Source organism: Hemibagrus wyckioides, linkage group LG26, assembly GCF_019097595.1.
Source record: "Hemibagrus wyckioides isolate EC202008001 linkage group LG26, SWU_Hwy_1.0, whole genome shotgun sequence".
NCBI lineage: Eukaryota > Metazoa > Chordata > Actinopteri > Siluriformes > Bagridae > Hemibagrus > Hemibagrus wyckioides.
The window spans coordinates 7,539,873-7,561,925 of NC_080735.1; the positions used below are offsets into that span (position 1 = coordinate 7,539,873).

At 38.3% G+C, this 22,053-nt stretch overlaps 1 pseudogene; it reads left to right on the forward strand.

Moving 5' to 3' along the window:
* The first annotated feature begins 7,698 nt into the window (after nucleotides 1-7,698).
* Nucleotides 7,699-14,716, forward strand: LOC131346410 (cilia- and flagella- associated protein 210-like; annotated as a pseudogene).
* The last annotated feature ends 7,337 nt before the right edge of the window (nucleotides 14,717-22,053 follow it).

Here is a 22,053-nt window from a genome sequence, read left to right on the forward strand (position 1 = left end):
TTGCTTTGCCGAAGTGGCAGTGTCCACCTGTAGTTCAAACACATGCAGGTATGTGCTATTAAATAAAAAATTTAAAAAATAAAAATTATTAAAACATATTATTAAAAATCCATAAAATACATATTCAAAAAATATATAGAGATACTGAATAAATAATAACTAGTGTAATAAACTTACTACATAATCCTCCAGTGCCACAAGGACGGACGATTCCATGCGGTTACAGCGAATGTATTCTGTAACCCTCCCAGATACACTCTTAAAAGACATTTTAAACATTTTACACAATTAATTACTGCAATTAACAAAAGATTTGTGATGCCATAACAAACAATCCCTTACCTTAATGCCAGTGAAACAGTCCTCAATACAGATGTCATAAGGTAATCCCTGCAAATGCACAGCAAAATCAACTGAAACTCAATACTTTTTTTCACTAAAGTTCTCATCTAATAATCATTAATGTCAATTCTCTTCATCAGAGTAATTAAGCCTGTAATTACCATGTGATTCAAGTAGCAGGTCTTGGTGGTACTAAACCAGCAGGCCCCACTCTCTGGACCCCTTATCATCCTGAGGTAGTAGGTCTTAATTTCCACTGACTAGAAATCCAAAAACAAAAGTAAACATTAGAACTTGTAACTAATGGTGTTTGTATCTCAGCTGCAGCTCTGTACAATACCCTAGACTGGGAGCTGAAGTAGTCATCAGAGAGGAACTGAATATTCTACCAGCAGTGAGAGGCTATAAAAAGTAGAGCATAAAGATCGTAAGTGCTTCTTGTCATGGCAGTTTCATACTAACACATCTAACGTTCTGTCACTTTCCTTACCCCCAAAAAACCCCCCACAACCTTGTAAACTGCACTGATTGGCTTTAGTAAATAAATGAATGGTTTGGTTACCAGAACGAAAGCTGAAGGGTCATCGAGAGATGCGGTGGGCAGCGGCTCATCGACCTTAATACACACAAAAATTAGTCACTGCAGTTAACAACATTTTGTAATGCCACAATGAATGAGCCCTTACCTGAGTTCCAGTGAGATGGTCCTCAGTATCATTAAAATGAGAGAATTCCTGCAAATAACATTTAGATAAACAGATCACAAGTGCTTCATATCACAAGAGTTTTACACTAATACACCGAACATTATAACTGCTCTTAATGTCCACTGACTAGAAATCGAAAAACAAAACTAAACATTAGAACTTGTAAAAATGTGTGTGTGTGTGTCTCAGGTGCAGCACTGTACAGTACCTCAGATCAGCTCACCAGCACTGGGAGGCTGTGAAAAGTAGAGCAAACAGTTCACAAGTGTTTCTTATTCTAGCAGTTTCATACTAACACATCTAACATTCTGTCACATGGACAATCCAGCCATCATCTTTCATTAATAAATTGTAATAAAAGTGTCATGGTGAGGTTCAGTGGGGAGAAGCAGCACTTTGGGCTCAACGACCTTAACACACACACACAATTAGTAGCAGCCTACATGTTTAAATTTAGTTAAAATCTGACTATTTATCTGACACATACCTGGAGGACACAGAGTCTGAGAGAGAGAGAGAGAGAGAGAGAGAGAGAGAGAGAGAGAGACTGTTTATAACCCTGTGAGTTTGATAGCTAGTGAACTTGTGAAGAAACAGAAAATTACAGTATTATTAGTCAGCTTCACTGTGCACGTGACCTGATTAAACTCTCTAAACCCTCCTGTCCATCACCCAAGTATTATCTGTATTAATATTATAGTGTCTAATTATTATAATGTCTAATTATTAAAACTATTATTATTATTATTATTATTATTATTATTATTATTAAACCAAGTTCAGCAATCTTTATACTCACTATGATATTGTGTACATTACATGATTAGTTACATTCTAAAGGCAGATAACACATTTATAACAAAAAGACATTAATGACATTAAAAAGTACATTAATTTAACATGTAATCTGTGTAATAATGAAAGTCATAGACAAATTCTCTAGATAAATAACATTAGGACAACAAATTACACCGTGGCGCGTGAGCTAGCTAAAAGTCTGCGGCACGTGAGTTAGCTAATCACTAGGCTAAGCATGATTTCGTGTAAAACCAGTAGTCATTATTGTTAAAAGTGACCGAACAGTGAGGTAAACATTTTATTGCGGAAATAAAATAAATTCTTAAGCCAATGTCATCAATTCCGTTAAGTATTTTGCTGTGTAGTTTATTCCTATGGCCGAGTTCGCTAGCACGGTAACTAGCATTAGGCTAATTCGCGGAAAAAGAGGATATCGCTGATTAACTAGATAACATTAGACTGTAACACAGTGTACCTTAAACATGATTTATTGTAAAAACACTATGATATTAAAGTCAAATCATCCTCCCGTGAGCTGGCTAAGTGTGGTCAGCAGCAGCGCTTTGTCCATGCAAGTAGCGGTAAATGCAGTAACCTGCACCTGCAGAGACACCGAGCAGCCCCACAGCACAGGCCAGCTTGCGGAGAGTCCAGCTCCTCAGACCCGGGAGAAATCGTCGGAAATCCATCGGGTTTCTTCTTCTTCAATCGCTTTCTCTAGTCACTTCGGTTTCAGTCACTTCAGTCTGCACAGGTTCTGACACCGGGGCTTGAGACCCCACGTGGGATTGTCTAAGACTGGGATTTCTGTATAGAAACTCGATTTATGGATTATTTAATAATGTTGTTGTTGTTGATCTTTCGGCTGCTCCCTACGTGCATGAGGGGTCGCCGGATTATTTAATAATAATTTAAAAAATAAAATAAAATAATACAATTATAAAAGAATAAAAAGAAAAATTTAATAATAATAATAATTATTATTATTATTATTATTATTATTATTATGGTTGTATATAGTATAATGTCTATTTTATCTAATAATACTTTATAGTATTATATAGTAACAATATAACCGAGCTCCCTTAACGGGTTCGCCTAAACACGTTTAGAATAATAAAATAATGAAAACGAGAAGTTCATTGAACAGTACCCACTTTTATTCCACTTTTCTCTGCATGACACAAAACCGGTGTTCTGTCGAGTTTTGCTGCTTTGTTGAAAAATGCTACTGTAGCACGAATCATTAGCAGACTCTATCGATTCGCGCTACCCTATCGAAAAATACTGCCTTACAGGTTCACATGTCCAGTTGTGTATATACTTTAAAGGTATAACTCTTACAGTGTTATGGCATATTAAAAGGGGTTAATTGTACTGTTAGAATGCCAGGAGCATGTTTCGATACTCGATTATAACATTATTAATTAAGATTTCATGGGTAGCATGTATCGACAGACCAAGATCCCCTATCAAATAATGCTCCCAGTATAAAACCACTTTATATTACAACACCTCTAATGCTATCTGTACTGTAAGAATATGAGGAGCATGTTTTCATATTTATACTTCTGACTCCCTAATTATTTTAAGCAGACATTAGGCATGGGCGGATCGATCCTAAAGTATCGATATTTTTGATATTGCCACTGTATCAAAAGAATCGATTCTCAAAAGCAAGTATCGATCCTATCTGTTTTTTTAAACAAGTAATTTTAGAACATTTTCATAGAAGTAGTATGCTGTATAGTATATAAATACACTTCAATCGGAACGTCAATGGGAACTATATCTTCTTCCGCTGTATCAACGCATTTGCTCACTCAGTCCAAGGCAGGTTTAAAAGGGGTTCGTTTGAGTGCATGGCTGCAGTCATGACTGAAAAAAAAAGAAGAAGCATAATCTGGAGTTATTTCACTCCAGCTAATAATGATGAAGCTTTATGTGACATTTGTCAAAAAACAATACGCCACTGTGGCAATACCACAAATATGACTAAGCATTTAAAAGCAAAACACCCTATAGAGCACGACGAAGTACAGCTGAGGCGAGCAGAGGAGGTAACACAGACACGACCCCCATCTTCTGGCTTGAGGCAGAGTTCTTTAGCAGAATCCTTTCAGAGAGGTGGACATTATCCAGGTACCAAGTGGTGACTAGATTATTTGAATACAAAAAGTCGAGTCATATTTATCATAGCTATACTCTGTACAATACAAATTGTTTCAGATATGAAGATATTGCAGTATTTCATGTGGAGCCGAATATTACACTGCATATAAGTGTTTAAACTGGATATTTTATTTTAAACAGTAGGATTTTTATTAAAACCTTTTATACATTTTTCATCAGCTTATATCTATTTTTTGTTTCTGATACCTGGTGGATATTCTTAATGAAATCATTTATATATTGTTTATAGAATTTAAAACACGTTTATTAAATAAATTACGTAGTTTAAGTGTCAAGTAATACCTGGGAAGAATTTACTATCATTATATATTCTTAATGCCTGTAACACAGCTTTAAGAAGATAATATATGTATTATATTTTATAGATGACTCACAGAGAGCATCAGAAATTACAAGAAGCATAGGAGAGATGATTGTAAGGGACCTCCAGCCAATCTCAGTTGTAGAAGACGATCAAGATTCTTGATCCACGTTACCAGATCCCTAGCCGGAAAAAGCTGATGGAGGGCACAATTAACAACATGTATGCTGATTGTAAAGTCAAAGTAAAGGCAGCATTCCAAATGCGAACCATGTCATTCTCACAACAGATATGTGGACCTCAAGGTCCACAGAAGCATATTTATCTGTGACCTGTCATTTAATTGACAACTGGCAAATGCAGACATTTGTGCTAGAAACCTGCCATTTCAGTCTACAGCACACAGCTGACAATATTAGTGCGGAGCTGAAAAGAATAGCTGAAGAGTGGGGCATAACTCAAAAGGTGCTTGCAGTTGCCACAGACAACGGTGCGAATATGGTTTCTGCAGTACATAAGGCTGGGTGGAAGCATTACCCATGTTTTGCCCACACATTAAACTTGGTGGTCAAAGATGCAATAAAAGCATCTCCTGAGACCTCTCACCTGCTGGAAAAATGCAGAAGCATTGTATCCTTTTTCCACCACAGCACAAAAGCCACAGAGAAGCTTAAACAGATACAAAATCAACTAAAAGTGGCAGAACATAAACTGATTATTTCAGTTGAAACCAGGTGGAATTCAGCTTTCTACATGTTGGAGAGGCTACATGAACAAGTAGATCCAGTTACCACAGCCCTCTGTTTACTTGGGAAGAGTGACCTGTGCTTTACAAATGAAGAGCAGTCTCTTATTCACCTGATCATTGAGGCCTTGAAACCTTTTTAGGAGGCAACACGTGAAATATCAGCAGAAAAATACATTTCTGTCTCAAAGGTCATTCCTTTAGTATCACTGCTGCTTAGAGCAACTGCTGCCAGTGAGCATCAAGGTAGCTCTTTTGCCACAGAGCTGGCACAGCAATGTCAGCGTAGATTCCGTGGGATTGAAACCATACACAGCCTTGCTGTCAGCACCTTTCTTGATATTAGGTTTAAACACCTGGCATTTCGTGACAAAGATCATGTAGAAGCTGTGAAAAAGCGAGTCCTATCTGAAATGCGGGATGTCCACTTGGCTGCTGCACCACTAGAAGCTACCTCAACATCTGTATTAAGGTCTGTGTTAGAACCTACAGCAAGCTGTGCCTCATCAGTGACAGTGACTCCTCCAGTGACCCCACATGCTGCATCATCTACAGCTAAAGGAGGCATATGGGGGGAATTTGACTTTCAGGTTCTATCAGCACAACAACAAAAGCAAGAGAGTTGATCAGTCAAAGAAAAAAAGGCTCAGGAGGAAAATGTTAATGTCAACATTCACTTGTTACATCTCAAAAACCTGTAAAGGGAAGAAATGTTGAAATATTACATGACAAATATTGAACACGGTTTGTAGAATATGTTATATATTTGTTGTACAAATTGCTATTTGATTAATAGTGTTCAGTGTTTTTAAATAAATGTAGCAAAAAGAACTAATGTCTATTGCAGTTTATTTAATATTAATAATGATGGCTCAAAAGACACTATAAAATCACTTACATAAAAAAATTTCATAGAAGTATCGGTATCGGTATCAATATCGGCGATACTTGTCTTGAAAGTACTTGGTATCGGATCGAAAAGAAAATAAGTGGTATCGCCCATCCCTAGCAGACATGGTAGCCATGTGATATTATTATTTTTGCTTTTGTTTTCTCGTGATCACGACTTAATATTCTCGTGATTTCGAGATAACAAAAGTTGTTTTCTCATGATCTCGACTTAATTTTCTCGTGATCTCGAGATAACAAAAGTTGTTTTTCACTGTTTATATTTACGACTTATGACAGTAGTTGACTTTAGTCAGGATTTTTTTAATGCTTGATTTAGAAAATATGTCTTAATAAGGGCTCCCAGGTGATGTAACTGGAAAGGTCTTTGCCCAATCAACAGGAGCTGAGACATGTTTAAATCATGACCTTTTGTTCCAGCAGCTGACATAATGGAGTTTCCTCCTGTTTAGTTGTGTCCATGTTCAGCATTGAATGTGTTTGTCATTGCACTCCACAGTGGTGGTTAATATGAAGCTCATGTGAAAGTAGATACTCAGGGCTTTATGTATTTTTAGTTTTTCATAAGTATTTCTTTTTTTTCCTAGCCTACTAGGGGCAATATATTCATTGAAAAGGTCCAACATTTTCTTGGAAATATCAAACCCATTCCTGCTCTCTGAGATGTTATCTTCTGTGTAAGGTTAAACAAACGTCTCACACTAAAAAGCAGCAATGTCCTGATTAATTTTATATCAGACTTGCAGCCATAAAATCATTCATTTGTTTATACCAAGGGTCTCCAACCTTTTTCCTGAGAGCTACTTGTGTTATTATTTATTTATTTATTTATTTATTTATTTATTTATTTATTTATTTATTTATTTATTTAGTTTATTGACATAAACCAAACCAGCTGAATAAGCTATTTTTGAGTGAACGTTTAATAATCCCTTTTCACTTTGGAATATTATCATCCCTAATTATATATTTTCTGAAGTTGGTGGGCTGAATTTTTCTCTAACTTGTGCCAATAAGTTGAGTGAAATTATCCCAGGTAATAAGTAAGTAATAATGATGTTGTAAAGATCTCTATCAAATTTCCATAAGCAGACTCTCTTGGCCTGGTCTCTGGTTTGTAAGTGACATTTCTTTCTGTTTTAATGACCTTTTCTTTGGGTTGTTTGACTATTCAAAAGAGACTATGAGAAAATATTACAAAATAAATTTATATTTCCAGGTTTAAAACCTCTATTTTCTTTATTCAAAATAGCTCTAGACAATATATGGAAACTATCCAGAGCAATGAAAACTATATTTCTATATTTGTCCTATAATTATTACATTGTTCTTTGTTTTCTCTGGTGTATATTTTTGCTGCTTTGCTTTCTTTGTGTCTATAACTGCACTGCCTTAATGTTTTACTAATGTCTATGTTTAATAATAATTACTACTACTACTAATACTACTAATAATCCTCTTTGCTCATTTCACTGGTGAAGTGAACAACACTCCCAAACCCAGGGGTTCATGATATTGCCGTTTTTTATCCTTTTTTTTAAGATGACGTCAGATTCCGAATGAGAATGAGAATTTACGTCATTGATCACGTCACGAGGGATTAAACACTCCAAACATTGATCGAGTGCTCAGTGTAAACTGTATGTTTTATCGAGATGAGTGTAAAACCATCAATACAGAGATTTCCATCGAGAAAAATTAAAATGTCCGAGCAAAAGAATAAGACAGAGGCTACAGTGCCTGTGGGGCAGTTTGTCCGGAGAAAAGGCACAATTAGAAAAGGTGAGTGAATAGACACATGCTAGCGTGTTTACTGACTTAAATATGTATGCATAGACTTGGCCAGATTAGATCACTTCGGCTCATTTATAGTTTATAGAATAGTTTTCTGTTGAATTTAGCCTTAACTCATAACCTGTAACAATTTCCCAGCGATTTATTTTGTCTTCATTCAGACTATTTAGCCGTATTGATTATGGTATGGTTACTAACTGCATTATAGCTTTTCCTAATTCCGACAATCCTGCTAGTTAGCAAGATCCGTTAGCATACACACTCTCAGAAAGAAAGGTACAAAACTGGATCTTTTAAGGTACAAGTGGCCGTCGCTGGGGTGGTACCCTGAAGGGTACAATTTTCTACCTCTATTCAGTACCTTTATAACTCGTTTTGGGAACATAATTGTACCCTAAGGACATATTTTGTCCCTTTTAAAGTTTCAAATAAAGTGCAATAATATCCTAGAAAGCTAAAATGTTCCCCTAGATACTTGAGGTTTTCTGTTAGCATACTAACATACAGTATCATTTCCATCATACCATACGATCTGCTGTACACAGTATACCACAGGGCAAGGAAGGGTATGTTCAGCTTTAGGGCTGTTTAAAAGTCTTATTTATGTCTGCTCTTCTGGAGTAAAACCTGATCAACAAGATCATTATTTATGTATGTCCTAACACTACTGGAGAAAAAATGTTTGAGTGTCTTTGAAAAGAACATTCGATTTTGAAGAACCCCATTAACCTATGGTTTTTATTGTCTATCAGTTTTTTAAAAATGTGCACAAAATCCTCTGTAATTTACATCCTGATTTACATCTCAACAGGTGTTCTACCAGAGGTGATCAATACACCGAAGTTACCTGTAGACCTGCACAAAGTGACCGTGTTGTCCACATCAGACTGGAAGAGAATCCAGGACAGTGTGAATCGTGTGAAAGAAGAGCAGGATCGTCTTGATGCAGCTGCGAGAGAGCGAGAGGCCTTGCACCTGCGCTCCAAAGAAGTGGTCAAAAACTGGCCTGACTCCCTAGCTGTAAGTCAAACTTCCTCAGCTCAGCTATGATGCTGACACTTTAGTCTAATCTTATCCACAAAGGGCCGGTGGTGTGGGAGCAGGTTTTCATTCCGACCGAGCAGAAGCCGCATCTGAGTCTACTGAAAGCCAAGATCAACTGATTAAACAGGTGGAATCAGGTGTGGCTTCTGCTTGATGGGTTTGAAAAGCTGCACCACACCGGCCCTTAGCGGATAAGATTGGACACCCCTGCTTTAGTGAGTGTGGAACAAGTAGGAGTGTCTCAAACACAGCAGTGATGCTGGAGTCTGTAAAGTCTGCACTAATTGCCCACTTGTTAGCCACAAGTGTGTTTTATCAGCATTTAATCAGTCTCTGACCACAGGACTAACAAACTGGACACAGCAACAGTTGGGCTACAGTTAGTAATTGTATACCTGTAAAGTAGGATTATCTGATACGATTTCCGTTTAGTGTACGTACATATGAGTATGTGCAGTTTTCACATATGTATATATCCATGTATCTCGAGTGCCACAGATTGAATAAATGATCTCTCTGAAAATCTCTATGAATATATCAATGCATTGTTCATGTATTTACAGGCACAGCGGCAAAAGAGGTTAGAATTAAAGAGAATTAAAAAGGAAATTGAAGAGGAGAAGTTGAAGCAGCTCGACTTGGAGGAAGCAAAGTTTCAAGCGATGAAAAGAAAGGAAGCAATAGAGAGGGCCAAAACCCTGCAGTTCCTCCAGACAGACAGAGTGAAAAGATTTCATGTTAGTATAGGAATATTTTAATTGGATTTCTTGTCTTGCTTTTCATCACATATACTGTATGCAGCATCATATTCTTTGTGATTTCCTTCACATAAATATTGTGTTCATTTTGTTATCGTTGAAATCATTTCTTCCCCAGAGTGCTGTGCGGATGACTGAAGTCCTGAAGGAGAGGGAGGCTCAGATTGAGCTGAAAAAAAGAAAAGAAATTGAGGCTAAAAAAGAAAAAGACGAGATCTCGGCCATGATCGCACAAAACACGGAGCTGGCTTTACAGGAGCAGCGAGAGAAAGCTGAGGAGAGGAAGCAGAAGCGCCTGGCTCATGCTGAGTTTTTGAAACAACAGTAACGTATCAGATTAACCAACATATGCACAGTATTATAGCTATTAGTTTCTGGTGTAACAAAGTAGTTGACCACAAAATTTTGCTTTGATTTAAATGAGAGCTAACATGTTACCTCTGTTTTGCTCAGTGAGGAGCATGTGTGCTATAACTGTGTCCTTGTTTATTAGGGTTAAGGAGCGTGACCAGGCTAGAGAGAAGGAGATGATGGAAAAGAAGAAAGAGGAAGAAGAACTCAGGCATTTCCAAAAGCTTTATGAAATGGAACAAACCATGCTCAAGCAGAAGAAGCAAGAGGAGAAGAGAAAGCGCAAGAAGGCTTTTCAAGTAATTACTTCTCAAACTTGGGGGCAGCAAGTAGAAAATGTGCAGAAGCTGTATCTCAGTTTTCAGGGGAAAAAATGGTCATTTTATGAAATGTGATTTGATCAAATCTAAGAAATAACCTACAGGGTTGGGTTCAATTCCCTCCTCTGCCCTGTGTGCTCTCCGTTTGCATGTTCTCATGTTATTTAATTGAATATAGTGATAGATTTTTGTCAATGTATCCACCTCTAGGTTGCACTAAAATAAGTCTAATCTCCTGTATGTTTTTTATCTTTAATCAGGAAGAGTTTGCCAATAAGAAAATCTTCGAAGCATCTAACGCCAAGAAACAGGAGATGGAAGAAGAGAAAGCGGAAGCTTGTTGTTGAGGCCAAAGACAAACAGATGAAACTTAGGAAGGAAAAAGAGGCAGAGATGTTCAGGTACTCAAAATATCTTTAAAAGTTGTGTTTTACACTGAAACTTGGTCCATACGCCTTCTCTTTACCGCTTGGTGGATCAGATGCTTTTTGTCAGTTATAGCTACTAGTTTTGTAAACACAAAATTGTGATACTGCAGTGTACAAGACATGCTAGACCATTGTGTGCCTCCAACTTTGGAGAAGACCCAAATATGGGTGTGACGGTCAGGTGTCCACATACATTTGGTCATATAATGTAGTGTTACATATTTGTCTGATGATCATTTATTTTGGCAGAGAGTTTCAGAGACCCAGGGAAATCGTTGCAGACAGACTGGCAGAATTTCTCGCGGCGCAAAGCGACGATGAGGATGAGGTGATCTCCAGGGCAGCTGCAGAAGCTGTGGCCAAGAAGGATAAAGAACAGCGTGAGAAGAGGAGAAGAAGAAGGCTGCTGTGTTGAGGAGTATTGCTGAACACAGAGAAGCTGTGGTAAATTCCAGTTTTGGGAATATGTTAAACTATAAGGAGTCAAAGCAAGACAATATTTTACCTTTAATGTTTCAAAGGTTCACACTTTTTAAATGGTTTCTGTTACTTGGGTATTTTTTGGTGCATTTAAATGTATTTTTGTCTCCAATTATACCATTTTAGCATAAAGAGCTGAAGTGCAGGAAGCAGAAGGAGAAGCAGGAGGCTGCTGAGACGCTTAAAGCAAACAAAGCAGCAGATTTCCTTTACCATCAAACTCAGAAAATCAAGGCCCAGAAAAAGAAAGAGGCAGTCAAACTGCTACAAGACTCATATGTCCATCAGATGGTCAGTCAGCTCATTTTTTCTCTAGTTTTATATCAGGACTTTATTTAACTTTACATTTCTTTAGACTTTATTTAACATAACTACAAACTCCACTTTTGTTTGCATCTAGAATGAGAAGCATGCGAAGAAGCAGCTCAGGGAAAAACAGAAGCAGGAATGTAAAGTGAGGAATGCACAGTTTATTGCAGAGGAAGAGAAGCAGTTTCAGACTTATGCCAAGGATGTGATAGAGACAGCTAGGAAGGGTCAGAGGAACACCTCCATCCTGCACAAGGCCTCAAAGGTGGGCATTGGTGGAGGGCGTGGACCTGTGTTTGGAGTCATTAGACCGAGTTACCAAGTGCAGGATAAATCAGGAGTTCAGCTGCCCAGTTATGTGCGCAGAAAGAAGCTGGATGTGACTACCTACATGCAGGAGTCTAGAAAGCGGCTGGGATTTACTGGGTGATCGTGAGATGTATTGCTGATGTTCTGACAAGATATACAGAACTTCTCTTTGAATTCGGTTCCCAGGCAAATTCGGATAAAACATGTCACATGATCAAAGCTAGCTAATATTTTTCTCTCTCTCTGTTCTCTGTCTGTCTCTGTCGAGCTATACGTCCCACTCCCTAGCTCCCAGTGTTCTGAGTTTCCAGTGTGACCACTCTAGCACTGGTTGGAGTCTCGTGGCTTGGTGATGCTCACTGCTGCTGGGGATAGATCTGGATGGACAGCCTGTGACCCAGTCAGTTCACAGCAGGAAGGAATTAGTGCTATGTCAATAATGAGCTCAGAAACTATACTGACCTATTAGTTCCTCAAGAGCTCTTGGTTGCACAATTCTTCCTGATTATAAACTGTAATAATACTGTACAGGCGAGTTATACACCGATCAGCCATAACATTATGACCACCTGCCTAATCTTGTGTTGGTCCCCCCTTTTGCTGCCGAGGCATGGACTCCACTGAAGGTATGTGCTGTGGTATCTGGCACCAAGATGTTAGCAGCAGATCCTTCAAGTCCTCTAAGTTGTGACGTGTTGCCTCCATGGATCAGACTTCAGCACATCCCACAGATATTGTGGGAACAGATATTTCACAGGGAAATTGTGAGGCCAAGTCAACACTTCAAACTTCTTGTTCTGCTCATCAAACCATTCCTGAACAATTTTTCCTTTGTGGCATGGCGCATTAAAACATTCCCCAAAGCATGACACTGCCTCTGCCGGCTTGTCTTCTTCCCATAGTGCATCCTGGTGCTGTGTGTTTTCCTGGTAAGTGATGCACACGCACCTGGTCATCCACTTGATGTAAAAGAAAATTCATCAGACCAGGCCACCTTCTTCCATTTCTCCGTGGTCCAAATGCCCATTTTTGGCACTTTTGGCAGTGCACAGGGGTCAGCATGGGCACCCTGACTGGTCTGCGGCTATGTAGCCCCATACTCAACAAACTGATGCACTGTGTATTCTGACACCTTTCTATCAGAACCAGCATTAACTTCTTCAGCAATTTGAGCAACAGTAGCTCGTCTGTTGGATCGGATCACGCGGGCCAGCCTTCACTCCCCGCGTGCATCAATGAGCCTTGGCCGCCCATGACCCTGTCACCGGTTCACCACTGTTCCTTCCTTGGACCACTTTTGATAGATACTGACCACTGCAGACCGCGAACACTCCACAAGAGCTGCAGTTTTGGAGATGCTCTGATCCAGTGGTCTAGCCATCACAATCTGGTCCTTGTCAAACTCGCTCAAATCCTTACACTTGTCCATTTTTCCTGCTTCTAACATCAACTTTGAGGACAAAATGTTCACTTGCTGCCTAAAACATCCCACCAACTAACAGGTGCCATGATGAGGAGATAATCAGTCTTATTCACTTCACCTGTCAGTGGTCATAATGTTATGGCAGATCGGTGTCACATCTCCCTTTGTAATTTTTTCTTTCTTTCTATACTTCTTTACAGCTGCTTTGATTCATGTACATTGTTAAATTGCTATAAAAATAAATTGAAATAAAAAAATTCAGTGTCTGAGTATTCATTTAATGCTTGTGTGTGTGTCTTTTTCAGTTTTTTGTTTTTTGTATTTAAAGGAGCAGTTTCTACTTGAACTGTACTATTTATTCTGTACTGTAAGGTGAATCTCATCATGAAAACATCCCTAAGGCTGAAGGTCTGAAGGTGCTTTTACTACCTGCAGTATTTCCTCCTTTTCAGCAGGATGGCTATGTGACTGCTCCTGCTTGATGCTGAATAGAGTCTTGTCAGAGTGGATGTTAATAAGCGAATACATTGCTGATGTTAATTGCAGAATAAACTGCAAAATGCCTCTGTTTCTATCTGACTCTGCACTGCACATGCAACTAAACAGCCAGCACTAAAGTCCACAGAGTGTTAAATACTTTGTGTGAAAGTTTGGCATCAACTACTCACTACACATTTTAATTCAGCTGTGAATGTGATATCCTATAAATATTTTGTATTTCAGTATCCAATCACATAATGCATGTTCAGATGTTCAGCATTGATCTGCTGTATTATTCATTATTTAGATAATAAAGTGTTTGAAGTGAAGCTGGATCCCAGCATAGGAGCGGTCAAAGCTCTTAATCTCACTGTGCTTGGGGCAGACAAACCGGTCAATTTTCATGTCTTTTCATGGAAAACTGAATCCACATAAAGTCAGGATTATTAAAAAAGTTTACCTGATTTTCTCTAAAGCTGACAATGATTTTAGTTATGGCTATCAGACAATTACATCTAATTTTCTTTACAAATAAATAGTCATTAAAGCTGTGTTGATTGTTTATCCACTAAGTAAAACTTGTACTTTCTAAATAAATTACTAGATCACACACCTGTGTTTGTGTTAAATCATACTCTCACATACATGTACAAGTCCACAATTACCGAGTCAAAAGTCAGGCCTGTGGAACATGGAAAATGCTATTGCAGAATAATAAATATACTGAAGAAAATACTGAATAATGACATTCTGAAATAAATTACATTGTTTCTTTTCTTTATAATTGTTTTTATTTATTTATTTTTAAATTATTATTAAATAATCCATAAAGGAAGTTTCTATACAGAAACCCCAATCCTCATCTCAGACAATCCCACGTGGGTCTCGAGCCCCGGGTTCAGAGCCTGTGCACGGATCCTACACTCCGGATCACCATCGGCTATCAAGACTACAGAAAGAGACTTGAGAAGAAAACCCCAATGGATTTCGAAGATTTCTACGGACGTGAACTGGACTCTCCGTGAGCTGGCCTGTGCTCTTGAGGCTGCTGGGTGTCTCTGCAGGTGCAGGTTACTGCATTTAGCGCTACTTGTGGAGATGAAGCGCTCCTCCTGACCAGCTCACGGTAGGATGATTTGACTTTAATATCATAGTGTTTTACAATAAATCATGTTTAAGGTACACTGTGTTACAGTCTAATGTTATCTAGTTAATCAGCGATATCCTCTTTTGCAGCGTATTAGCCTAATGCTAGTTACCTTGCTAGCGAACTCGGCCATAGGAATAAACTACACAGCAAAATACTTAACGGGATTCATGACATTGGCTTAAGAATTTATTTTATTTCAGCAATAAAATGTTTACCTCACTGGTCGGTCACTTTAAACAATAATGACTACTGGGTTTACACTAAATCATGGTTAGCCTAGTGATTAGCTAGCTCACGCGCATACAGTTACCGCTTTAAATGACGGTGTATTTGTTGTCCTAATGTTGTTTATCTAGATAATTTGTCTATGTGTTTCATTATTACACAAATTACATGTTAAATTAATGTACTTTTTAATGTCATTAATGTCTTTTTTGTTACAAATGTGTTATCTGCCTTTAGAATGTAGTTCATCGTGTACACTATCATACTGAGTATAAAGATAGTTAGATTGCTGAACTCGGTTAAGCGTTTTAATAATTATACACTATAATATTAATACTCGACAGCTAAATATTCTATTGTGTAGAATAAAACATTAAAACCAGCAGATCGCAAAATATTATCTTTTATTGTTAATGCTTGGGCATGAAGTATACAGTTTAATAGTTAGCTGAATGCTAATGCACTTGAAAACATGGCTACTCATTTTAAGATCTCAACACGATACAATATTTCTCCTAATTTTACCTACTAACTAATAAACCTGGCTCTGGGTTTTACATGTACAATAGAAAATGTTAGTTGTAATTGAAGTCACAGAAAACTCATTTTTTACAGACTCTGTGGATGTGCTGGGAGAATCACTTGATACTCCCTCTGTCCTCCAGGTATGTGTCAGATACATAGTCCTATTTTATCTACATTTCACACATGTAGGCTGCTACTAATCATCTGTCTGTGTGTGTGTGTGTGTGTGTCTGTGTGTGTGTGTGTGTGTGTGTGTGTGTGTGTGTTAAGGTCAATGAGCCAAACCTGCTGCTCTGTCCCACTGAACCTCACCATGACACTTCAGTTGTCCTTCTGGTAACCAAACCTACAATTTATTAACGAAAGATGATCACTGGATTGTCCATGTGACAGAATGTTAGATGTGTTAATATGAAACTGCTAGAATATGAAACACTTGTGAACTTTTCACAGCCTCCCAGTGCTGGTGAGCTGAAAATTTATATCATCTCAAGTTCTATCATCTGTGTATCTTTAAAGGAAAACTGGACATGCATGCAGGGTTTAAAATAAGTAGCCATGTTGAACACCGTAGACAAAGTGAGTTATAGAGATTTGTTTTTGTTTAGCTTTCACTGGACACAGGTCATGTACAGTTGGCCTACGAGGCGCTGATCCGGTTCCTGAGGACATCGTCTAACCAGGAATCGATTGCAGCAGAGCTCTCCGGGGCAGTGTAAGCTTGCATATGCCTGTAGAAAATGACTTGTTTAAATATCAAAGATTTTGGTATCATAGAACTGCCACATGTAAAGCAATGTATATGTAATGTCATTTTTTTAATCTTTCACGTTTGTGCAGCTCCAACATTTCAACTTTTTGGACGTGTTCTATGAACTGCTCATCGTCGGCTATTACGGGAACGGCTTTACACCTGAGACAGTAAGTGTCTTATCAGAAGATTTCTAAATTATGCCTGAATGTTGAATATTTTTCTTGTATTTAGAATTTACCCAGTGATAATATATGGCACTAATGGAGCTTGTTGTCTTTCTCACAGCAGCTGATGGCACTCTTCAGCATGTGGGACCTGGATGTGTGGGAGCCTGCAGCAGAGCTGTATTTTACAGTGCTTATTGTAAGTGTGGAATATCTTCTGATGCCACGATACACAAATTCACAGCTTTGTATCTCTAAGTCAGTGACACTGTTGGATTTGTGTTTGGTGTGTGTGTGTGTGTGTGTGTGTCAATAGGATCAGCTGACAGAACTTTTAGTAGTTCTGTTTTCTCAGTCCCTGGAGCTCTACGATGACCCAGAAGCCTTGGTCACTGCAGTTACCCGACTCATCAGGCAGCATGTCCAGCTGATGATGAACACTTTGGAGAAGCTTTGAGCTATGTAGTCCCTTAACCCTACACCTCCCCATTCCCTGCCATCCCTCACCCCAAACACACACACACACACACACACACACACACAGAGCACAACAATTTAATAATGATTTTAATTCTGGTCATCAATGCCCCATGTTTTAACTCATGATGCGCTCACCATCCACTAACAGGAACATCTGTAAACCTGTCCATTTATGCATTTATCCAATCAGTCAGTCATGTGGCAGTAGCAAAATACATAAATTCATGCAGATACAGGTCAAGGGTTTCTGTTAATGCTTCCATCAAACATCAGAATGAGGAAAAGTGATTTCTGTGGCTTTGAGTTTACACAGAGTGGTGTGAAAAACAAAACACACTGAGTGATTGACAGTTCTGTGGGTGGAAATACTTTGTTAATAAAATAGCTCAAATAAAATAGCCAGATTGGTTTGAACTACCATTACACCATTATAACCTTCAGGTGTATGGGCTACAACAGCAGTAGACATTAGGTTTTGAGACTATTATGGGGACAGACCTACCCAGAGACTCACTTTTTAAGCTTTAACAATAGTTTCTAGGAATGTGTGCTCATATTAGCCTGAAATTCCTGTTCTTGGCTGACAGGAGTGGAGTCTGATGTGGTCTTAGCCTAGTTTTGATGTGGATGACACTTTTCTGCTGACCACAGTGGTAGAGTGCTTATTCAAGGTGCTATAGTCTTCCAGTTAGCTCAAACCAGCCTGGTGATTCTCCTCTGATCAGCAAGATGTTTCAGAATACAGACTCTACACTCAGAGGTTTTTTTCTGTTTTGTTCTTTCGAACCATTCTGTGTAAACTCTAGAGAGTGTTGAGGGTGAAAATCTCAAGAGATCAGCATTTTCGAAAGAACTTAAACCATTCTGATGTTTGAACATTAGCTGAAGCTCTTGACCTGTATCTGCATGATTGTATGTATTGTGCTGCTGTCACATGATTGGCTGATTGGGATAAATGCATAAATGAGCAGGTGTATAGGTGTTCCTATTAAAGTGGACAGTGAGTGTAAGTTATACTTAATAAGTTAATTGCCTTAACATCCATCCATCACATTCCATACTTATTTCCATTACTAACCCCACATTTGCCCCACATAGCTCAAGCTCTCCACAAGTAGGTATAAATAAATTTAGTTATATTTTAGCTAAGACTATATAAATCTCTCTCGTCTTTTTTTAACAAGTCTTCAGGACTCAAGAACATCTTTTTTAGCCTGTGTAGAATTTTTCTCTCTCCCTTCATCAATCCCACCACCCTAATTACCCCCTTATCCCTCTATGTAGAACGTAGACACAGTATCCTATATAATCATCTGTAAATACTTCTTTATCTGTAAATAGTTATTTATCATTATCATTAATATTTTTGTTGTTGTTGTTCTAAATATTTCATGTTATAATTCCATGTGTACTACTACACAGGGAGCAGGATGTACACTTTAAAGTGCACTGCGACACAAGCCGAGAAATCGGCAATCCATTGCTCTGCCTGTAATAACCCGGATGTTAAGAGCTGAATTTGTCGACCTGAATTTTAATACCTGAATTTTAATACCTGAATTTTATTCAACCTGAATTTGTGAGGTTGAAAAATAATGAAGTTTGTGTTTTTTTGTAAATGTTGTAAGGATGTTTTTCATTCAGATCAAACTTAAAAGCAGAAAAATGTCTTTTTGTGACAGATTTTTATTCAGTTCATGTGATTCAATATGATATTTTACTTTCAGGAATGTTGGCACTATTATACTTCCATAGCTCATGTTGGAGTAGAGGGTAATGAGGAGGTGGATATTATAGCTAAGCAGGCTCTAAAACATTGAAAAAACGATATAAATATAGCAGTGATTAACTCTGAAGACAAAGGATTAATGAAAGTAGCTGTTGGAGTTATTATATTAATGTGTAATTGTTGTTCCGGACACTAGAGGGCGTATCTGAGTATTTTGAATGGATTGTGTCTGGAAGAGAGTCTGGAAGAGTGTTACGTGTTGTCTTGAATAAAATATTTGTTTTTTAGTTGAAAGTTGGACTTAAGTATCGGAATGCTTCCTTTTTTGTTTGCAATGCTAAATGGACAATAAATGGATTAAATGGAATAAATGGATAAAAGTGTTTGTTATTTTATTGAATGAAGATAAAGAGTGATTTATTGCCCTTTCTGCCCTGTAGTATAGACTGCACCTCCTTACCTAGTGTAATAGTTTGGTGTATTTTTTACTGTGTGACTTAAAATAGACAGTTTTAAAGTGATTTTATTTTCCTAATAAAATGTAGTTTTTAGTAACTGATACACATGTTTCATGTTTTGTCCTGATAAATTCCCAGTGAGTGTTTTGAAGCAGCATGTCACTGACCAGGCCAGGGCTCTCCAACCTTTATTCCTCTGAGAGATACTTACAAAATTAAGAGCTACTCCTGTTATATTATTAGTAACATGTATTTAGATAGCTTATTGCCATAAACCAAACCAGCTGAATAAGCTATTTTTGTGTGAACTTTAAAATATAATATAAATATAAAATATTGTCAGATTTCGTTCATTCACATGGATTCTGTTATTTATCAGTGAACTGTTACTTACAAGTCTCCTGGCACGTACCCTGATGTCCTCAGCAAAACTGAAAAAGACTCTTTTCATAAAAAAGGGAACATCTTTGACATTGAAGGCAATATTAATTTTGAAAACAGAGACCAGAAATTGTATTGGACTTCATGTGGTATTTTTATGGCATTTATATGCATGTGCAATGGGAAATATTAAAGAGTACTTTACTCTGAAACACCAGCTGCACTAATGTAGAGGAGGGTAGAATGTGGTTTTCTCTGAGTTTGGTTTATTGGCCTGTAACAGGATTAACAGGATTGACACTTGTAGCAAGGCATAACTCGAGTTATAGATAACTCTGCCATCTTTAATCCCTTAAAACCTCAAGTTTAAAGTCAGTACTCATCATCCTGCAGTTGTCTTCTCTTGTTCAACAGATTTGCCACCAAGCTGAGAATAGAACTTGATCCTTGACCACAGTGGGATGATGGTAGTCCACTGGACCAGTATCATCATTCAGAGAGTCCTGTGCTTATCCTAACTGGAAAGAGGACAGACTCAAGGATTTGGTTTCTACTTATTCAAATTCAAATCCAGTGTAACATTTAGTATTTTGTGCCCAAACAGCACAGAGTGTAGTTATGGTACGGTTGATGAGATTGAAGAAAATAAAGGAAGACACACAAGATCACTCCTCAATACACTCCAGATCCTCTGTGCTCATAGGTCCTCTCTTGTGGACTGTCCAGTTGTTCAGTGGAGTTTAGTTTCAGGTAACTGGAGTGTCAGAAGCTTGATACTATTCTACTTGAAACATTTTTGTGTGGAATTGAGCGTACAGAGCCCCAAGATGAGCTAGTTTGATTATTTATTACAGAAGACATTTGGGTTTCAGTTCAAAAGATGAATATGAGACGATAGATCAGAACTACAGCTTTCATTCCCTGATGTTTACATCTAGACGTGTTAAAAAACATAGAACATGACACCTTTTGTTTGAACTCAAAGATTTTTGCAAGTGATCAGAAATATTGGAATACACAATAGACAGATGCTTCTTGTAGCTCTTGTTTGTCCTGTTAGATTGATTATTTAAATAGTTAACAGATCTGAATATCTACTCTTGGTTAGAGCTCTGGGTTTCACCTGTGAAGACTACATTTGTTGTTAAAAAGATAAATCAACATGAAGACCAGAGAGCTGTCTTTGCAAGGAAAGTAAGCATTTTGGAGCAAAAAAGAGGGAAAATATTTCAGTCAGTGCACAAGTACTGGGTATAACCAATACAACAATTAGGAATGTCCTGAAAAAACAAGAAACCACTGATGTACTAACAACCAGCCATCAAACACGTTGGCCAATGGAAACAGCAGCAGCTGATGACAGAAACATTGTGAAAGCTGTGAGAAGTAAAACCCAAGAACAGTCAGTGACGTCACCAACAACCTCCACAGAGCAGGCTGAAGGTACCACAGACCACTGTTTGAAGAAGCCTTCGAGACCAAACCACAAGATGTACACCCCTCTCAGCCATGTTGAAGTTGTTTAACACATCTACATGTAAATCTCAGTAAATGAAAGCTGAAATTCTGATCTCATGTTCATCTTTTCATCTCAAACCCAAACATCTTCAGTGTATAGACGTGGCCTTGCTGTTCCAATACTTTTGGAGGGGACTGTAGGTCTCGGCTCATTATTCTGCTGGATGATCAAAACTTTAATGTAAAATTACACCCCCACCCCCCTGCTTTCAGGGGCGTGGCCCGTCCTCATAGACGACTTTGTGGAGTTTGCTCGGCCAATCATTATATCAGGCAAGCGCAAAAATCTTTAATCATCACCTTCTGCTTAGAGAAGTGACCTCTCTCTCTCTCTCTCTCTCTCTCTCTCTTTTAGACAGTTTTATATCAAAAAATATTTAAATAGAAAACATAGAAAATACAAGAGACTTTTAAGATGTGCGTCTGTGCTACCAAACATGAGATGAGTGCAGGACGATGCAGAGCTGAACACACCGCGTCAGGACGAGTCCGAGTGCGTCGTGGGCTTCACCACCAGGGGGCGACAGTGACGTGAGTTGCCTCAGCTTTGAGGCGATGAGGTCAGAGTTTCCATTCAGCAGCTTTTAAACCTGACTGGAAACTGAAAATCACAACAAAGATGGAAATGATGGATTTTTATTGGAGTCAGAGAAAGTGTGTGTTTTGGCCGTCACTTTTTCCCCCAGTATGATCACCCTACATTCTTCAGAATATTCCCATAACAGCAGCTGATGGAGACAGATTCAGAAATTTGGCCCACTTTCACAAAACATGCATGGAGACCTACTTCCTTTAACCCTCCAAATTCCAGCAGTCTGCACGTGGAGAGTGTCGCATTGCAGCAGCATCTCAAGTGCCAAGGCTGAAACCTGAGAGCGCTGGAGTGCACCATGATGAAGATGACGTTGTGTTGTTTGCAGTTGATTGACTTTTAAACCGGAAATAAACCCAGGATGCTTTTTCATGAAGCAGCATCAT